Source organism: Python bivittatus, unplaced genomic scaffold (assembly GCF_059951505.1).
Source record: "Python bivittatus isolate LINGU-HERP-01145 unplaced genomic scaffold, Pbiv_v1 ctg000480_np1212, whole genome shotgun sequence".
NCBI classification, from domain to species: Eukaryota; Metazoa; Chordata; class Lepidosauria; order Squamata; family Pythonidae; genus Python; species Python bivittatus.
In genome coordinates, this window is record NW_028277075.1 from 34,455,594 (window position 1) to 34,476,190 (window position 20,597).

At 39.6% G+C, this 20,597-nt stretch overlaps 1 protein-coding gene across 1 annotated transcript in view; it reads left to right on the forward strand.

Annotated features, from left to right (window-relative positions):
* Positions 1-1,637: 1,637 nt before the first annotated feature.
* Positions 1,638-20,597, forward strand: part of CHST1 (carbohydrate sulfotransferase 1) — a 36,145-nt gene continuing 17,185 nt past the window's right edge. Inside the window, exon 1 of the mRNA XM_088145081.1 lies at positions 1,638-1,732. The gene's annotated coding sequence lies outside the window, so the exon portion shown is untranslated. The remainder of the gene's footprint in view (positions 1,733-20,597) is intronic.

The following is a 20,597-nucleotide window of genomic DNA, read 5'->3' on the forward strand; positions in this document are numbered from 1 at the left end:
GTTTTCTTCTCTAGACCCTGACTGTGCGGTTTTTATTTCGTGAGATGGAATAAAATGGAGTACTGTTTCAGATCTAAGACAAAAAATACAGGCTTCGTGAGGATGTTGAGGGAACAGAAATCTGTTTCCCATGTTGACTGTATACACTGTAGGGTTCAGTTAAGATCACAGGAAAAGCAATCCTCACACGCTTGTTAAATTGTAGGAAGAAGGAAATGGGTTTAGTGAGATTCTCCAATTTCAAACTAAGCAAACTCTAAAGCTACATGGCCCCTGAGATAGGAAATCATCTTCTGATCTATAAATATAGTAATCTGTTAAAAAAACACAGATGAACCTCAGATACCCTTTCTTTAGATCCAGAAAGAGGCCTGGCTGGCATAATAATATGGCTTTGTGATTTTATGTGTCCAAACCAACATTATAGACTTTAATCCAAGTAATGGGGGGAGATGTTCTGAGTGCATTTCAGGACTCTCTCCATAGCTCCTGGAAGCCTGTAGAAGTGCATATACAGGAATTTCCATTTGGGAACTGGAACATTACTGACTTTTGAAGCATCCGCGAGAGAAGTAGCTGACGCGAAAAACGGGCCCCAACGCCGACTCTTTTTTAATCTGGGAAATTTCTCATTCAGATTAGGAGAGCGATCAGGAGAGCGACCCCTGGCGGCCAATTGCAACTCTTCGAGTAACTGACCGGGCTTCTGACCACGGCTGCCGCAAATCTTCCAGCGGCATTTATAGCCTGTCGGCGCCTTTAAGAGGGAGAAGCCCGTCAATTTGGCCATCTGGAAACATCAAAGTTATCCGCTGGTTGGATAGCGAGCGGTGATCGCAGCATCAGCTCACGCCTGAGGTCCTTTGCTACTGAATTACCTGGGGCCGAATTGATCCGCTGCGCGCCTTCTCGTGCCAAATTTCTTGTGCAAGAGAGGAAAAGCTGCAGAGGAGAGGCCCGGAGGGAGCGTCCCCCTCCCATTTTATCCAATTAAGGCAGAGCAGAACATGGGCTGTGCACTGACCCTGGAGAAGGGGCGCGGGAGGGGCTGGCAACTGCTCCTGCTGCAGATCTGGCTCCGTGAGAGAAGCTCCCTTCAGCTGCTACCGCCTAAACGGCTTCTTTGGCACTCGGCAGTTTGAGGGGAGCTCGGGCGGTGAAACAAAAGCCGGACTTGCGCTCTGGTTGAAGCAGACCAGGGGCCAAAAGCAGGGTAACAGACCGCCGGAGGGGGGCTAAAGAGCACGAACGATTCATTCAGCAGCTTCTGCAGAGGGACTCGGCTCTGCTGGAGAGGAGAAAGTGAGACCTATCCTCCTCGCTTCATTCTCCAGGCTTTTGGGACCGACGCGGCAACTACGGAGCGCGCTTCCTTCTCTTCCGCCCCTCCTCTCCACCCGCGCCGCCGCCCCGTCTGAGAGGGGGAAGCGGGGGCAGCGCGGGGCTGCCGCTGCAGAGAGAAGCCGAACGCGCGCGGCCGGGGCAGGTCGAGCGAGAGCCACCACTCTCCTTGTCTGGCCGCGCGCGCGCGCGCGCGCGAAGGGGGCTGGCGGGCGCGAGACTCAGCCCCGCGGAGGGGATGGTCCTCTCGCCGCTGCCGCTCGCCGGGACAGAGGGAGCTTGAGGTGCAGACAGAAGGGAGATGCAGCAACATCCCTGGCTGGGAATCTCTTGAGATGAGGCGGACACCCGCCGCCGCCGCCGCGTCTGAAGCAGCTCCGCGTTTCTGAAGGTAGTTTATTTGGATGGGAAGGCAAGGCGTGATGGGGCGCAGCCTAAGCCCCCCTTGCCTGTGGCCGGAGGGGGCACCGAGCCCTCTGGTCCTGGCTCCCTGGGGTGTGTGTGGGGTGGCTTTTCTGGCCGGCCCTTAAACTGAATTACTAGAGAAGAGACGGGAGGGAGGGTGCGACGTGATTTCTACATGTGCATCTCACACCTTGGGTCGGTTACTGGACATTAAGTACACCGCGGGAATGTACTTTTCTGCTATTAGACGCGGTTTCATGATAGCCAAAAACAGTGGCGCGCCGCCTTCAGAGTCTTTACAGACCTTTCTGTGGCCTCAGCTTTGCTAGCTCAGAGCCCCCCTCGTTGGGCTCCAGGCTCCCGATTACCAAAGCATAAGGTATCCTGTATTAACCTTTAAGGGGTTTGTCCAATTTAGCAGGCTAATGTAGCAACACCTTTGAACTGATTACTGTACAGACTGTCCCGGAAAATCTGGAACTGCTCCTTTGCACTCGCAGTCTAACCAGGGCTACTAAAGAGTAGAAAAGAAGAGGATTTCCCCCCCCCCCTTCTTGAACCACACTTTCAGCATGATGGTGGGGCATGCAGTAAACTATACTATAGGTAGCTGTAATTATAGCTCAGGGAGATGAAATGATCTGTACATTCTGCTGGAGGTTGAGAGGATTAATTCACAGGTATCAGAGATGTAAAATAGAAGAGGTGGCTATATGCACATCAGTGCATATGGAGACATGAAAATTATTGTCTCTCTTAGAACTCTGCCTTTGTTCACCCGGTGCTGTGGACTGGCTCCGATTCTCAGTGGAAATTTTTGGAAATAGGTTGGCCTTGTGATAAAGAAGAACACAATGACACAGCGTTGAAGGAGGATATGAGTTATATGGAATTCTCCACCATCCTGCCAGGGTGGTAAAAGTTCCAGCCTTGTCCAGAGCTAGAAGTGGGCTGGCTGGAATAGAAGATCTTGAGGATTCTACTTTCACTGGGGTTCTATAATACTACTCTGATTTCCAGAGATAATTAAACCAACAGCTGGAGTTCACAACTCCAAATTCTCATACTCTAAAGTTCTTTCTCTGCTGGCTTGGGATTTCCCTGATGTCAATTTCCAAATAGTCCTAGCAGCTCCCCAGTTTAATTGGAAGAAACGGAAGGAAGAAAAACCTATGCTTTTCAACAAGCTATTGGTAGAAACAAGCTTTTGTATGGATGAGATACACCCTTACTTCTTCCCATTTGGATTGAGAAAGACATTAAAGATTTCACTGAATGGGCAGCATCTCTGTGCTCCTAAATGATATGAGGCACTCAAAGTAATGAGAATAATACTTAGCCCAGATGATTTAATTTATATGGTGCAACAAGAAAAGTAAAGTTGTTTCAGTTGAATGGACTGTTATTATTATTTTTAAGAACCCATGTCTATTATATGGCATTGGATTAGCCCTAAACAATATTCTGCTATTTAGAAGAGCCTAACCCTTCCCCTGAGAGTGAGGCCATGTCGCTGATTAAGATTGTGCCATCTATAATCTCTCCCAGTCTAAAAGCTGGGTTTCATCTTGCAAAGAGAAGACCACCTGAAACTGAGCAGACTTCAAGTAAAGGAGAATGTTCTTATTTATTTCCCCCCTCCCAAACACAATAAGTTTTCAGACTTTGCTGGATAGTTCCAGCTTTCAGAAAAAATCTTTTTGCAGGTGGGGTATTTCCCTGGAAATAGACATCTAATCTATTCCCATTCATAATGGCAGTTCTCTTGCGGTAGCAAAGCTACTTTAATCTGTTATGTGCAGATCAGCTGTTCATGATGGTTTTGTAGAATAATTCTATACAGTAAAGACCAAAATGCAATATAGACATGTGTTGACTGTTATAATGACTCCTAAAAAAGGATTGTTAGGGCAAAGATTGATTTTCAAAACTCTAGGGTTTTTAATGAACTATTGTTAATACACATTGAAGTAGTATATATATATATATATATCTTTTTCATATTTGGAGTAAAACAAATTTTACAGTTCTGTTTATTTTTCAAGATTGTGTTCCATCAACACAAATGCCAAGATGTATCGGGGGGGGGGGGGGAGATAGAATAAATATGACTTCTTACTGATATTTTATTTTAGAATTTAAAGGTTACTAGATAACGAAGTCCTTAAGCAAGAAATAAAAAGTAAAATTCAGGAACAGAGCTTTAGAAGTAGCAGAGAGTGAAATCACTTTAAAGGTGAAAGATCAGAAACATTGGAAAAATATAGACTTTTGCTTGAAATTGAAATTATACTAACCCGATAGATGCCAAGTACATATTTCTGGGAAGAACATTCCTCAATCTGAAGAAAAGCTTTTCTTGTAGAGAACTGCTGCACCATGTTCAGCAGGGACATTCAGAGAAAGTCCTCTGAACATCACAAAATCCAGGTAGGTAGGTAGGTAGGTATGAAGAGACACAGCCTATTCCTCTTTCTAAACTAACATCTAATAAAAAAGAGCTCCTTGAATTGAGCCCCCAAATATGATGGTGCCAGTGATACGTACTGATATGATGGGTTCATTTCTCTCTGTCCAATGAGTAAATTTGCCACCACATTTTGAAATTTCTAGCTGTTTTTTTTCCAACTTTATACGAAGCCCCGTGTTCAATGCATCGCTGTAGTTTATGTGTAAATGAAACCATATCTGTTAGGTTGGAAACCATCTGACAGGCAAAAAGATAAGTAGAAAGTGTATCATCTTTAATACTCAGGCTGTGAAACAATTTTTTGTCATTCTAGAAAGAAGATCCTTAATTCAAAGCAGGCTGTTGACAACAGTTGAAAATAATTGTGGGACCTTTTGAATAAGCATTTAACAGAATGTTCTGTAGTATGTTAGTGTTGTCAAGGGTAAACTGAGATAAAAATCAGGAGAAGCTGTATAAGACAGACAGAGAATGAGAAAGAGAAGATACAGGCTGACATGTTAGTACCATTATTTACATTCTAAAGGCCTGCAGAGCTTAAGTGAAATTCCATCCCATGGAGCAATTGCTGGCTTTTAGTAGTGATTTCATTATTTTAAATCAAAGAAGGTCCCTGTGGCCCTTTGGATGTTGCTGAATTGCAGTTTCAAGCAGCCCCAAATAGCATGGCCAGGGATCAGGGATGCTTGTTTCAAATGCAGTCTGCCTACTGCAAAAGATTTAGGATCATGGTGCATTCCAAGTATTGCACACTTTGAACAAAATTTCCTGTGTTAGAGGTCCACTAAACTTGCTAGATGTTATAAGGCATATGAAAGTTCTCCTTCATAATATGATGGGTTTGTACTTGCAGAAGGCAGTTAGGGAAGTGAAAGTTAATACTTTCCTCACCTGTGATTTTCTCATTCAATTTTTTTTCCTGCCATTATATAACTTCTCCTCACAGCCAAGCTGGCTTCTATCTCTGGAACTTAGCTCAGGAAGAAAAAAACAAGCTTCGGGCAAGGAAAGATTGTAGTGAATAAAAAGGGGGGAAGCTCCTGCCTTTGCAGATTTGTCTCTGACTTCTGTGCCTTCATGTTTACCAAGTATGATTTTTTTAAAAATTATCTTAGTTTGGAACATGATTTTTAAGGAAATCAGCAACTAAATTAAGAGAACCCTCTGTATTGCACAAATAGTATGATGCAAATCTGAGATACAACTTGGTAAAATACTCAAGAATATTTGTTCTATTCACTGACCACAAACTTGCATGGCCATCTGATGTTTCACACATTTCAAAGATGTACACTTTGATTATTTTCACACTTCTGTATGTTTCTTTTTAGAATGCTACATTTTAGTCAGTGAAGATGAATGCGTTTTAAATTGGGGTAGCTCATTTGCTTAAGATTCCAAACTAAGATAGTTCTTTTCTTTAATTCAGTCATCCCTAACTTTCTCCTACTAGAAGTGTGCATGAAATATAAAAATAAAATTGTTCTGAGCTTGGAACAAAACCATCATTTAGAATATTTCATTGGAAAAATTTGAAGTCTCCTATCCTAATGGAATAAAACTTGAAACATCTCCAGTGTTCTATGTGACATTAAATTAAAATGTTTTGTGTCTTCCACCATAGGGAGTAGTGAAAACTTGAAACAAGTCCCTTGTTTTTCATAGCGGGATATAAAAGTGGTTCGCTGAATTCTATCTTACCAACCTTGACCAATGAGATAATATTTTAAAAAGTAAAACTTTTAAAATTTCCATTACAAGCAGTTGAAGCAATAGTTGAACAGATGTTTTGCACCCTAACTTGCTGCACAAGCACCCACAGAAATGAGCCCAACAAAGAGACAAACTTTAGCAGTAGATTCCCTTCGGCTTAACATAGCCCTTGAATAACAGCAAAAATACAGTTATCTCCCTGAGGAGCTCTACAAACAAACAAAAAAGCACAATTGTTCTCAGTCTCCAAACTCTGCTTAGCTGGCACTCCTCCTGTCTCCTACGTGTCCTCCACTCAACTAGTTCTGGCCAGTGGCAGAAGAGTTGGAATCTATACCTGCTATCTTCCTGGTGTCTCCATAGTTTGAAGAATAAGCTGATCATAGAATGTTGGAACATTTAAAATAATATCTTTAAGATCAGGGATGAGCACAGAGTTTCAAGTTCAAGACAAAACTTTGAAATATGTGTGCATTGTTCCATGCTGAGAATATTGCATATTTGTGCAAGGGTTAAGTCATAGGAAATAGCTTGGCTCATAGGCTGCAATATTTTGAAACAGTTACAATAATAGTAACAATGACATATTAACCATTGTGGGTTAATGTCAAGTTCATTGCACTAAGGTTGGGATGCTTGCATAAAGTATCACCCTCTCTCTGATCCTATCTCTTTTAAAGTAGAGAAAGATCAAAAGAGGAGTTTCATAATACCTTCTGAGAATACAAGCATACTTATAGCATAACTCGTATAAGAAAATAGAAACCATAAATATTCAACTGTTGTGAATATTCTCAGCATGGAACAATGCACACGTATTTCAAAATTTTGTCTTGAATTGAAATCAGACACTCCATGCTCATCCCTGAGTCTACCCAGCATAGGTGGCTATGCAAATTTGAATCATCATCATCATCTACCAGGCAGATAGAAATGTTATTTTCAGGAGACAGGTTGGGGATAATAAAGTTAATGAATTACCTTAAAATAGGAAGGATAGGCTTTTGATAATAAGGTCGATTTTGGCTTGAAAAATCGTACATAATGGAGTCAGTCTTTACATTGCTTGCTCTAGGAGTGAGGGTTTAACTGATTCTGCTGAGATATGAACCATTTACTAAAGACAAATGATTTGCATTATATATCAAAAAAATTATCAGGAGGATTGAAATTAGTTCTAATCTACTGTTTTCAGTACATGTTTTATCTGAGCTTTATAACTATGTATTCTCTGAATGTTCAATCACAGACTTTCCCCCCTCTTAAGACACGACTCTACTGTTACTGAAAAAGTTGCTAGTTCTTGGATCTGTTTGTTAAATGCTATTCAGCTACTTGGAAAGGTGACTTTGATATCACTGACATACAGTACAGAGTCTTTCACATAGGATATAATCTGGCAAACCCAGCGATGTTTGAATTATCTTTAACACGAGGATTTCTCAATATCATCCCACTCTTTTTCCTTTTGCATGGCAACAGGGTTTCCAGCCATCTAGTATTATTCTGCCCTCCTGCTCTTTATGGATATGAGAAAAATAAAAACCATGTCAGAGCCTAACTCTTGCCATTATGTCTTGCTGTATTCCATGCCTGCAGGGCAGCAGCATTTCATTTCAAGAAACAAAGTTATTCACTCAAACAGTTAAGGCAGCCAGCAAAGCTACAGTTTGTTCATTTGTAGCTGGATTTGTGTTTTGCAAAGCAACATTCTTATGTCTGTGGTTGTACAAGAAGCACTTATTAGGAGGAAAAGTTTTTCCATAAAGTAATTCATAGGAAAACATCACTTTTTGTCTCATTACACCTAGTAGCTTTTCCATTCAAAAGTCCTAATTTTAAGGCCACTTACATATACAAAATACCAACATGCCTCTTTCATGTTATCTGTATGTATGTGGGAACCATATTAGTGTAAGATGAATGACAAAGGATTGAATAGAACCCTCTGAACACTAGTTGACCATTCTAGCCAATGCACGCTAATACTTTTAGGCATAAAAAAATCTGGAAGCAATTTTGGAGTGTCATGAGAATGGATATGCAAAGAATAAAGCCATGTCAGAGCCTGACTCTTGCCATCATGGCTTGTTGTATTCTATGCCTGCAAGCCAGCAGCATTTCAAATCAAGAAACAAAGTTATTCAGTCAGGCAAGTAGCAAAGCACAGTTTATTCACTTCTAGCAGGATTTGTGTTTTGCAAACCAACAGTCTTATGTTTGTAAGTGTAATAGAAGCACCCATTAGGAGGGGGAAAACTGTTTGTGGGGAGGAAAGGAAGAGAAATTAAAGAGGGAGACTGGCTGTTTTGTTAGAACATCTCTTCAGTGCCTTTGTTCCTATGACTTCTGGTGCAAAGTCCTTGAAGCTCAAATATGTCTGGAAACCACGCAGCCTAGCTTTGAAGGCAACAGCTTCTTAGCAATGAGAGAAAGGTTTTTTGAGTATGATTTGGAGGTAATCTTATTTATCATCAGTTGCAGAGATGATAAAACTATTTATCACAAATGCAGAGAGGAGCAGTTTCAGTCAACAATGTATATAGCTAAGACTGGGTTTACACTGGTTTCTGTTGCTGTCCTAACCCCTGACAAGAGAGAACTGAGTACATTTTAATAATGAATAATGTAGGCTGGTGTGATTTAGTCCTGGACTTTTTGGGGATCCTGCTGTTGGTACAATAGTCTCATCTATGACAGTACCAGCACCTGGTACATATTCTCTATTTAATAGTTTGTCATCTAAGGCCATGCAAACCTTTAGCTGACCACAGTAAAGCAAGAATTACACATTCTAGTTGCATATGGTCAGTAGGTGGGTGGGAGCACCATCAGTAATTGATCATGGCTGTGTTCTTAGTTCAGATTCGAGGACTAGACAGCAGCTTATGGAACTGATTCAGAATTGTCAAAACAAAGCCTCTACTGAAACACTGGAGTTGGTTCCTCTGATTTAACTTGGGCTGTGGCCAATTAAATATGCTTAGCAAGGGGGCTCATGAAGAATAAGGTCATTCTATTTACATTCATGTATCTTTGCAGAATAAGTCCCCTCCTCCTTCCTCCAACAGCCTATATTGCTTTGAAAAGATGCCAGTAAAGCCATCCTCTATAAAGTTTTATATAATTTGATTTTAAGTCCAACCCAACACAGCTCAACCCAACTTAGCTCAACCCAACACAAATAACAGAACTAGACATGTTTAAATCTATTCAGATATGATGGTTCTTTATCCCCATATTCTTTCTTATATCAGTGAGGAAGTTGCTTCTGTCCAGATATTGGGAAGAATCTGTATTAGTCATCCCAATCTTATGACTTTTAGATAGGTTGAGGCTGGGAATTATGGCAATTGCAGTCCCAGTACTTCTGGACAGCAACAAGCTGAGGATGGCTGAAGTTCTGCTCATGTGATTTTGTTATTAGAATAATTATTACAGCAGATAGAATGAGCTCTCATATCTTGTAGATATGTATGAATGGGGCCTGTTTGAAACCAGATGTTGGATTGTGATTTAAATGTTCTGAGGCTGTTGTCTCCTATTAAGACCCATCAGTTCCCCTATCCTACAGACAGGCAATATTATAGGTAGTAGTATGGTATAGTAGGGAAAATGCTGGATGTTGATAATTTTGAAAACCAGAGCCTCATAAGTAAATATTATTGGGGTGGTTTTGGAAATCTAAGCCAGCTTTAATTCCTCATTGGCTATATGGGCAGAGTATTGACTTGGTTCTCCAATATGTGATAAAGCTGAATTCGATAATAAATGGAACATGGCTATTGACTTGTGGTATCAGGCCTAGCTAGCTAGAAAATTTAAAATAACAGTGTATAACTTTGTAAAAGAGTCATGGGTTTCATAGAGAAACTGCTGAGATTTAGTAAGTTATTCTCTGTTGATGACATGGTTCTGGAATAAGATTTTGTGCAGTGTAGAAGTATGTTAAAATCATTTCCTCTATCACAAATGCTCTGGTTTAAATTCACAACCTGGAAGGATGTGACATACACTATTTCGTAAGTCTGAAAACATGTGCTATACCCTGGATATTTCATAGCCAGAAATTCAGTATACATAGAGATAATAGTAAGGCTGTATTATAGCTGCGTAAGGTGCAGAGTTTGTCTGTGCATACATTTGGTTACATTGAGTGCATCAAAAATGACTGGTAGCTTTGCTGAATGAAACTCATCTGTCAGCCTGGTGGGGAATTATATGGCATGCTGCCAAGTAATTCCCAAATGCTGCAGTAGCTCTGATGTTATCTGGAGGAATTTGAGTTGGGACTGTGGAGAGGAGTTGAGCTATGTGCCTTTATCTTACTCTTTGCATTACATCATATGGGATATCCATGTCAGCTTGTTGAGAGAAACCTCTTCTAATCTCATTTCTTGAGTATCCTAAATCTCCCAGAGCATTTGCTGTTGACAATCATGTTTAGAGCCAGCCCCCAAATCCTGAGTCACACTATTGTTTCCATGGAAACAGACTTGTTCGTTATAATGCATTTTAGGGATAGTGAAAATATAGTACAGATGCTGCTAGGGATTGGACCTCTGCCAGAATCATATTGGCAAGAGAGATGCAAGATTTCATAGTGCTGGGTGAGGGGCTCATACTTCATCCTCAACCACTGTAGCAAGCAGTGTTGTGTAAAATCATGCTTCTTGGTTTTGAGGCTAATATGGCCATGTTTGTATGACAGTTAAGCCATGAAATTTACAGATATATATCCTAATCACACAATTTTGGTTTCTTACCTGTTGCTATGAAAGCTGTACTTTCTATTCCTCAGCATTATTGCCAGAAAACCAAGAACCAAACTAAGGTGTTGATACATATCATTACATATGCAAGACTGGAACAGACAGAAGCAGAATAGTGAAGCTACTGACCTGGCATTATGAATGGCAGCTGCTTATCTGGGTTATTGCTATATTACATCCATCAAGCTAATCTCACAGTCATAAATGAAATCCAAACTCTGAATGCCAAAACTCAGTTCACTGAGAAACAGTGTTCAAATTAATAAACATAAGGGAGAGTTGAAGAAAAGAGAGGAGCCAAAATCAGATGCCAGGGATTTCTTCATAGCAAGGAGCCCAACTTAGAAGCCAATGAGGAGCATCAAAGGGCAACATTATTATAGGAGATCTGTCATTCTTAGGTTGCTTCCTGAATACTAGAAGTCTCTGAGCCACTGAGCAAAGTTAACTGTGTTTAGGTTTGGTTTCCTTCAGAAGGTTGCCCCTGAATAGCCCTGTTTGGTGTAACTGTCTATTGGCATATCTGAGCACTCCTTCACTTCTCCATCTCTGACCTAGGATCTTAGGTAGCAATATTCCCAATGATTGGAGGGGGAGGAAGCACATGATCTCTGTCAGAGTCTGCTGGGTCCAGACAGGTATGGTGGGGGAACTGTTGCTGGCTCAGCATAGCTGCTCAGCTCTTAGGTCTCCTTCTCCTGGTCTCCTTCCTATGAGACAAGAGTGTGATTGCCAGTCAGCAGAAGATGTCAAGTCTTTGCTGAAGTAATCCCAAGTGAGGGCTCCTTTGCTGGCATTAAAAAAAAAAAAATTGGAAGTCAATACCAAACTTCAAGTGTTAATAATTATCCCCACATCTATTTTTCGACTCATTCCCACTGTGCTCCATACATAGAAACTTGAAATATCTTTCCCAGTAGGGATGCAGCCAACATGGGCAGAAAAAAAGTCAATTCAGATCTATCCAGAAAGCAAGGTTAAGCCAAAAATAACAGAAAATGGAAATGGAAAAATATGAAGTTAATCTGAAATAGGGGTGGGAGGTTGTCTAAACCTGCAGATTAAAATAATTAGGTAAACCGGTCAGAAGCATGATGCTTTCACATGGGTTGAATTTCAGGCTTTTGTGTGAAAAAGCTTGTGCTTTTTCCTGATGTTAAGTGAATAGTTAGGAAGGTTTGAGAAGGGGTGGTGTCTGATTCATAGGGCAGAACATTCCACCCACCCAGAGCTGAGCCACCCACACCAGGCTTGCCGTGTTGTTTTCCTCCCCCTTTCCATTCAGAGTGGACAGAGCCCAGCTCTCAAGGTGGTAGTGATTGTAATAGTCTTGTTTCATCTTTACCAAATGGGAAGCACTGCTGTGTGTTCTGTATGGTTTTTACTTCTTTGCATGTACACACCCTGAGAAGGTACCTATAGTACATGTAAAGTGCACAATGGGAGTAATAAGAATAAAGAAATGGGTATTATGCTTACTTTTCTTCTCCAGGCTAGCAAAGGATATTAGAAACATGAAGGTTCTGGAAATAACCTCTACTAGTTTTGATAATTTTGCTTCTAGGTCTTCACATCCCTTCCAGAAACAAGTTGAAATAAATAATAGCATTTGTGCTGGAGGTCCCCCTCCCCCCTTTTTTTTGTTCCTTTGAGTCATTGTTGATTCCTGGTGAATGCCTGGACAAGTCCCTGCAGTTTTCTTGGCAAGGTTTTTCGGAAGTGGGTTGCCTTCTTCCTCCAACTGAGAGAGAGTGACTTGCCCAAGGTCACCCAGCTGGCTTTGTGTAGAACTACACAATCTTCCAGTTTCTAGCCCAGTGTCTTAACCACTACACTTTTTTATCCATGGGCTTAGAAATTTCAGTTTGGTACACATGATTACTTACAATATGAAATTTTACTTTCATGCACCAACTTTGAAACATGAGAAATATTGTGGTTTGTAGATAATCTGGAAGGTCTGCAGTGCTGAGGAGTCTAGATTATTTACGGCAGGGTTTCCCAAACTGTGAGGTGTACCTCCCTTGGGGAGGTGCACACAGAGTCCAGGGGAGGTGTGAAGAACCTTTTAGTTATACATTTTATGTCTTTATTAAAAATAAAGTTTCACTGTATTGTTTTCATTGTTCATTTGTGATCATTTTGGTCTTTAGATGTTTAGGGAAGGTGTATTTAAGATTACACCAAAGGGAGGTGTGATGGCAAAAAGTTTAGGAACCCCTAATTTAGGCTAGGTGTTGGCTAAATTAGGCTCAACCTGGTATCCTCATGAGAGCTGGAACTGCAGTTTTCAGAGGACATGCTAGTTAGAAATTTTGGAGTTGAAGTCCCAACATATTAGGAGGGTGCTAGGTTGGGAAGGGCTGATGTACAGTAGATATATAAATATGAAGAATATGTTTGGTTAGGCTACTCTGGCAATCTTCTCCCCCTATCCATACAGGTTCTGGTTGCCAATGCTGGGGGTCATTGTTGGTGTAGCTGCCTTGCAGAAATGTTGGCACAAAAAGACAAGAGGGATTAACACAAAAAATAAGAGTAAAGCAGTACACTTCTGTGCTCTTTTAAAACAGTACTGGAATGTGGTAGTGTTCTTTGGTGCGTTGTCTGGAAGAATATGTTATTAGGAGGGCATGACCAATAAATACTGAGTCCCATAAGGTGTGGAAAAAGGGCAAAACATTTGACTGCAGCTGATGTTTTTTTTTGGGGGGGGGGTAATTCATATTGGTTCTTGATATTATTTATTGTGTTATTTTTTAAGGTCCTGACTACCACTGAGCTTTGTGGAGCCTTTGTATTGTACCAAGTTGGCCTAAGCAAGAGCAGCTTGAAGTTCTTTGGCATTTCCAAATTGTCTTTTGTGCCAAGTAGTCTTCAAGAGTATGGCTACCCTTGGCCTGGCATGCATGAAAGATAAGCCACAACGAAGCAGCAGAGTGCTTTTGCTGTTTACCTGTGCTGTCCACAGTTTCAGAAGTAAAAGTACTTGCATATCTTTTTTCCTCTAATAAGCACTGTTGGTGAATCAAACAAAAGTGTTACTGAAATATATATATATATATATATATATATATATATATATATATATACACACACACACACACACACACACATACATACATACATACATACACACAAACACAATGAAAAATGGATGGAAGAAGAAACTTGTAAGGCCTCCCTATCTTGTGGTGTCAAAGTATGGGGGAATGTAATGCCCATCTTTGCCATGACAAAAATAGAAGTGATGGGAGATACAGTCTAGCACCTTCACAAAGTACCAAGTGGGGGAAGGTTGTGATAGAAGAAAATTAACATGTCAAGAAGCTTTGTATAGGATTTTATTTTTTATTTTTTATAAATTACTTGTGTTAGCCATGAATGCTTTTGTATAATTAACATAAAAATAGAGTCCTGGAAGGTGGGGGGGAGGAGAGGTTTTCTTTTTTTCCCCACTCACTCCCCTCATATCATTTCCCCTAATTAAAACTGCCTGTCCTAAGGCTATTTGCTTCACATAGCAAAACCTCCAGATATCATTATAGGCAGGATACTTTAGAGCAGTTTGGTGAGATAATAGATTCATGCTTCTTTCAATATGCTTGATCGTAACCCCACCCCTCCCTGTGGGATATTATCAGCCCCCCAGAAAAAAAAAACAGACTAGCCATATCCTCTTCTCTTTTTCTATTGTGTTGCTGTACTGAATTGTTGCAACCGTTGTCTATTTCAGTAATTAGTATGAGTGTTGATCACTAAACTGTTAAGAGAGAGAAAATTACTCCTAGCACATCAATAGTTTTTTCCTGATTTTCTGTTGAATGCAGGTCGTCCATGATAGTGAGCCAAAAAGAAAACAAAAGTACAGAAGTGTACTTTTATAAAATTGTAATTATAAACATGGAAACGCCTTAATTTCCAGTGGGGATACAGCACTATTTTCACTGATAGTGGAGGGGAATTTTCTATAGCTATCAGGTATGGTATTATATTTTATATGGGAATCCTCTGGAGTCAGATAGGGCAAATGGCAAGCATTAGACAGAGGAGTCTTCCACAATTTCTCTTAAAAAAAGGGAATCAGATAAAATCTTCATGAGAAGAACTTCTTTTTCCCGTTAAGTTCCTGATTTTATTTGAATGAATGTTGGTTCTCTAACCATTTTATACAAATGAGGTCATACTGTATGTATTGAAATAGGAGATTTCAAGAATTACAGCCATCAAAAAGTGTATTGTTGAGAAGAAGAAATAAGAAGTGTGAAATAAAATTGGGTTGTAAACTGACAGTGAAGCTTGTTGATAAAAGAGGGATTTAGAAAACATGTTTGACATCTGTCTTGACTTCAAAAGGATGAGGATTCATTTTTTATTGCTATTAAATTCTTGCCTCTATCAATCCAAAGGAAAATTCCAAATTCTTTAGAAGACAGGGAAGAAGAGAACCACAAGAGGGCAAAAGAGAGTGCTCTGTTGAAAAGCTGGAGTGCACATAAAAAGTAGTTTGTCCGGAAGTCATTGATTTTTTTTGGTGAGTGCTCGATTCTTACTCTGTCACTTCAGTTTTCATATGGTCAGGAGCAAAAGTACTATAGCTACTTTAGCTATCATAAAGATGCTAAATCCCTTTGTTTAGCATCTTTATGATATATTACTAGTGTTGTAGAACTGAGACTGAGAGATTCTAGCTAGTTAATTATGATTGGCATATGCCGATGGCTTATACCTCTTATTCAGTGGTTGCTTGTTGGAAATAAACTTTGTGTGTTCATTTCTCCAAAATGGGCCAACATATTTCCCAATTAGAAACTAGCTGATTGTTTGTATTTGTGTAGTACAGCTACGAGGACCTGTTCCTCAAAGCATCAAGGTGCTACATCCTGTCAAAAGCTAAGTGTGCACTTCAGCAGAAACATACATGCTCGTGCTTCAGTGATGTAGAGAGACTTTTAAAGCTCTTTCAGTGAACCTTCTTTAGAAGGAGGCACTTGAAGCCTTGCTTTGCAGGTTCTTTGCAGTGATGCAGAATTATCTTTAAATCTCTTTCGTTTGGGTATCTGATTTACCTCCTTGTCTCTCTTATTGATATGATTTGTGGAGACTTTCAGATCTGTTCCAAGACAATGTTTAGTTGACAGAAGAGGACAGCTGTCTCCGATGCTGCAAGTCAGACTTTGGTACTTCTTTTCCAAGCAGATTCACTTTGATGCTCTGCTGCAACATTAAGATTTTCCTACTTAGGAAGGCATTTGGTTTTTATAGGCTGGATTTTACTGTTGTTTGGAGTAGGATGTCAGCTTTCTACATGTTAAACTACTGGCTTTATGTATTCTGTTGCCACTGTTTCAAGTTGTTTATTGTTAGAGGACTGCTAAATATGTTGTAGTAGACCACATTGAACTATATAGCAAAGGCCGAGTATGAATTTAAATAAATTATCAATGTAGGGGAATTGGGGAGGACCTGCAGCTCACTGACAGAGCAGCTATTTTACATGCAAAAGGGTCTAGGTTCAATCCTTGGCATCTCTTAAGCAGTAGTGATGAAAAATACCTTTCTGCATAAGACTCTGGAAATAGACTACCTGCCTGGTGCCTTCCAGATGCTTTAGGCTGATTAGAGATTCTGAGAATTGACATCTGACACATCTAAAGGACATCTAACGGGAGAAGAGTAGGTTACATGGATAATGTGACAATCTGTCTGGCAGCTTCGTGAATTGATACAGGGGGTCTTTCAGGGATTCCAATTTTGCGAAGGAAGAATTAGCAGAATTTGGCTGCTGGTCTGATGAAGACTGTTGAAATACTGATGAAAAAGGCCAGGTGATTAGTGGCAGAAGTATTCTTAGTGAGGGTGTTTCTAACCCTTTTTGCCTTCTGGGGTATATTTCAGTTAATTATATTTCAAGCTTTCTAGTGAATATGCTGATTGTTGTAACAACCAGATCAATAAATAAAGTTTGTAGTCCAATTGAACCTTTATATATGTATTAGCTAGGAGCATAGTCTCTACCACTGATTATTCAAGCCATGTGCCTCAATATATTGTAGACTCTACTGTATACGTGCTGTAGGTATATCTCAGGGAAACAATTATGAAAATAAATATCTCTGATTGGCCTTTTCTCCCTTCTTGCAAGAATGCTAAGCAACAATATTTCCTTGCTTACAAGTGCTCAAAACATTTTAGAAGTAGGGCTGGTAATTACTGGACAGAATTAGGTTTTCCATGATACAGAAATAAGCAAGCATCTTTTGCCTTTTGTCTTATATTTGGTTTCAGAACATTTCCCCCCTCACTTTCACATTAAAAAAACATCTTGAAGTTGTTGTTTTTTTTCTGATGGACAGTAATGGGTTTGGTTTTAAAAGATTACATCTGTATGGGATTCCCTACTTTTTTTAATGGGCATTTTTTAAGAACTGGAGACTGTTTGAAAAATATCTGATTTAAACAGAGAATTTTGAAATAGAATTTCATCTAGCAGACAGACTAAATCCCTTTTCTCCACATCTTCAACATCACCTCTAAAGAAGTTAGATTGTAAGTGACTTTGAACAAACATTTGTTGGTTGTTTCTTTTTGCAAAAGTGATCTGTGAACTTTGGTTACACCGCATAAATAATTCTGTCCTTAATTTTGGGATTGCAGATTGAACTTTGGGATATAGTTCCATAATAAGCCGTAATATTATTAGACAGCTTTGCTAACTATTGGCCAACCAGATAGGGTTGGGATGAGTTAAGTCTGCCATTCTACTTTGTGGCAACATCTGTTCTTTGACTTGCAGTGTCTTATTTCCACTAGGAAAAAAAAAAGTTTAATTCTCATGCATTTTTTTGCAGCTAGGACTATCATGATCATTCCTGATAAATGAAAATATTGCTGTTTTCAATCAGCCTCTGGGCACATTCAAAGCAGCCCTGCCTTGCCTTCTATAACTGACATGGAAGTGACCTAGCCTTTGTTTTTGCCCTCCTTGATTCTCGCCAAGTAATCAGCCTACAGTCTTCTCTTGGGAGAAATCACCAAAAACTTTGGGCCTTTTCTAAGTTAGGCATTTTAATATGCTAAATCCACAGAAACTTTGAGGTGGAATAGTTGAATACTAACATACTTGTAGCCACTGTATTCCTGAAACTGCATTGTATATGTAGATATGTTGTTGGCTCCAGATATCTCTTCGTTTTGTTGTCTGCCAGCTGCTGCTCTTGTTTTCCCATTGAGCTTTAATGGGCAATAAGGAGACATGAGATTTGTGTGTGCATCAATACAACAATGAAGCAAACTGTTTTGGGTGTTTAAGCAATGCTCAGAGCAGCTATTAAAGATGAAAGGTTGTGCATGTGCCTTTTAGGGGTGGATGGAGGGAAACTTCTTCACAACAAATGGGAGAGAAAGTAGCAAACTACTGGTCAAGCAGAATAACCTCAGATTCTTGTTTGCAATAGGGGCAGATTAAAAAATATTTGGGTAAATTAATCTGGGATTTACATGGCATTTGTTGTCAGCATTTTATGCTCAGTCTAAAAATGAACATCCCAACTCTCTAAGCTTTACCTGCTGCTATGTAAACAGCTTTTTCTCACTATAATTGCAAAAGCAGAATATCCTCTGTTTTAGAAGTAGGGTGTCTCATTCCATACCACTTATTGAAAATTGTCTATTAAAACCATTTCATGTGTTTATCTGATTGCTATTCTGTGGCCACTAGTCATTCATTGAGTGGAAAACTCCATCCCAAATACCAGGCTGGGATATGTGCATAACATCTGCATTTGCAAATAGGTATTTTGTTGTAACCATTTATTCTTTTTTTCAAGAGTGAAAAAAAAAGATGTTGCAGTCACAGTGCTAAGGAAAAGAGTTGCTGGACCAATGAATGATAACATAGTCTCATATTGTGGGCTGTTGCTGGAATTTCTCACTATGCTCTCAGTGTGAGCAAGAATTTTGTCAGGAGAAAAGAAGGTTAAATTCCTTGGGATTCAGTGAAACTGTATTTTTGTATAAAGTGGGAAACATGGAAGCTGCCTTACTAATCCAAAGAGAAAGGCAACCCAGGTTCTTTATATGCCAGAAGAAAGAGGTAAACACATCCCTTTTCTGGACTGAAATTCTAGTCTGTTTTTTCCTTCCCCAAATTTAAATAAATAACAACTAGCAACTTTTGGTTTGTTTTCACTCCTGTATATCTTAGTCCAGAGGGAACATAAGATAGAGCACTGATGGAAGCTCTGATATTGTACCACTCATGACAGTTTCTGTTTTAGTGAGATGGTCAGGTTTAATTTCTAATGAAAAGATCCATCAGGGTGAAGTTGTGAACTGAGTATAGGACTTGATGAGGCTGACTGTGAAGTCAGTCATTTAGCTGTTAACTTTACCTATCTCACAGGATGTTGCTAAATATGGGGGTTATCAAAGAGCTTAGCCTAATATTTTTGGAAGAATAGTGGGATAAAATGATGGTGAAGAATGTCGTCTTGCCTCATATGTGCTGTAAGAGTAAGTCCAGTTATGTACTTCTTCAATACATTTTACCTGGAACTTTACAGGTCATGTCTAAAATATTATGAGCAAGTGTTTTATATCAGCTGGAAGAGATTCTGGGCTTATATAGTATTTTCATTGTGCCAAGAAGATACTCTTCCCTGAGTGCAGCTTATACAGCTCATTTTGGGGACAAAGAAAAAGTGCCAGCATGGTCTGTTCAATCAGATCCCATAGAGAGCCAAAATGCAACAACAGCTGTTTCAGCTTCTGTCTTTCATTTGGATGCACAGTCCAAGGCTACTGAATAAGAATATTAACAAAATATTCTGTACTCTTGTTGACATCACCTTGGTCTAAGGTAGAAGTAAGTAACTTGTTGTAGGAATTAATTTAAACAGATTTTCTTACTCCTGTCAAGTGTGTTCTTGGCCACAACTTCCAGCTTAGGAAATAGTTATGAATGCTAAGTTGATTTATAGAATCATGGGGTTGGAAATGATCTATTCCATCTAGTCCAACCCCCCTGCCAAGTGCAGGAATCCTAACACTGTTCCAGGCTGTCCAATCTTTTCTTGAAAACCTCCAGTGATGGAGCGCCCACCCCTTCAGGAAGCAAGCTGTTCCACTCTCACAGTCAGAAAATTCCTCCTTATTTTAAGCACTTTACTTAATAAGAGACACACCAACACAAATAAACAATGAAGATCACTTTACTAAACCAATACTGATTAACAATTCAGCAAAATGTATCAAAGATCTTACGCTGCATGCAAGATGGTCCTTTCATTCCCATGTTTCCAACAGTTAAAGACAAAAGATACAGTGGGAGGACAGTCAGGGCCACCATACCAGAGCAGACAAATCCTGACTGAGCTTATACACCCCATGATAGCCTATTCCAACAGCACTTGTCCATTGAACATGAACTGAGAAGAAGAGAACAGTTGAATTGCAGCCCCCTTCTCTTTATTGCAGATGATCGGGGCTTGGCAGTGTTCAGAATAAATTTAAAAATAATATTAGAGATGATTAGTCTTGAAAAACATGGAAAAAGTTATTTATGTTTCTGATTAATAGAATGTTGACCAAAGAGGATACTTGAAGATTCTGTTTTCCATTAAGGGAATTGCTAATATTATACAATAAAAAGGAAATGTGGAAGCACAAGTATATTATATGTGAGTATAAAGAGTTTTATAGAGAATTCAAGAGAAATTAAATGAAAGGAAAATATTATTTTTGGCTGGATAGAATATAACCCAACATGCATATTTGATAAGATCCATGTAGAACTAAAACCTGAACATTAACAGACTATTTATTTATTTATTTATTTAATTCAATTTGAATGCTACCCATCCCAAGCCAACTGAAAGAAGATTGGAAGGAATGCC